The 1,011-nt window shown below is 46.8% G+C and overlaps 1 protein-coding gene across 1 annotated transcript in view; it reads left to right on the top strand.

Moving 5' to 3' along the window:
* Positions 1-1,011, top strand: part of LOC112071575 (E3 ubiquitin-protein ligase NEURL1-like) — a 40,610-nt gene that overhangs the window by 1,139 nt on the left and 38,460 nt on the right. The window lies entirely within an intron of this gene.

Below are 1,011 nucleotides of genomic sequence, written 5' to 3'. Positions count from 1 at the left end.
GGGGTTGGTCACATGTTCCATAGATAGCCCATTTGATCCTAATTGCGAGCCGTGCCAATTGACAGGAGTACAGCGGTATCTCCTGTCTCGGGTAGCAGAGGGGTGGGATGTTTTGTGTTCACCGTGTGATGTGGGAGTCGTTTTATCTGAAGTCCCCCCCCAGTCCCCCCGCACTCCTAGTCTTGACGGGAGGCAGCGATGACAAGTAGCGATAGAAACCTAGCTGTATTCCTCAACAGACTAGCATGGACTCCTGAGAGTAGCAACGTCAGACAACGCGGCCGGAATTCGTTGGCCCAAAGTTCACATTGTCGTCTCGCATTACCGTGACACGGGAAAGCAAGAATAGCATCGGGGGGGCAGAGAAAAAAAGGTTAACAAAACAAACAAAAAAGATTCAAATGTCAAGAATCATGTGTGTTCCTTTGGCTAAAAGTATATTTCCTACAATGCTTGGACAGTTTGAACTCTCTTCTATAAGTCACTTGGGGAGATCCCTGGCGTCTTGGTAAACCGTATGCTGCTCGGGAGCGCTGTTACAATCGCTCTCTTCAGCCCTAGTTAAATCAACACACAGCCTTTTACAGTCAGGCCAAAGTACAATTCCAAACAACGCGGATTTTTTTGTTGCGTATATGGGGAATCTGTTAGGCACAGATAGAGAAGTACCTGAGGCGCAGTCTGATTAGTCATCCTGGCTCTTGCTCTCACAGACTACGGTATACCAAAGTCTACTACAAATAGAATAAGTTCTCAAACGGTCTCAGTTGCTGTGTTATATTCAAATGCCACCGAAAGATGTATTGAAGTTCATGTTAATACGCTCCTTAATAATCACTGGAGCGCGAAACACTCTGTGCAAGACCATTAAGCGTTATCTCTTAAAACCCATAATTACAACCACGTCTTTCACACACACACCACAACACACACACACACACCACACACACACACACACACCGAGCGTTCCCGACACAACACACCACACAGCACACACACACCACCACACAC

Source organism: Salvelinus sp. IW2-2015, unplaced genomic scaffold, assembly GCF_002910315.2.
Source record: "Salvelinus sp. IW2-2015 unplaced genomic scaffold, ASM291031v2 Un_scaffold1646, whole genome shotgun sequence".
NCBI classification, from domain to species: Eukaryota; Metazoa; Chordata; class Actinopteri; order Salmoniformes; family Salmonidae; genus Salvelinus; species Salvelinus sp. IW2-2015.
This window is presented reverse-complemented; position numbering and strand designations above follow the sequence as displayed.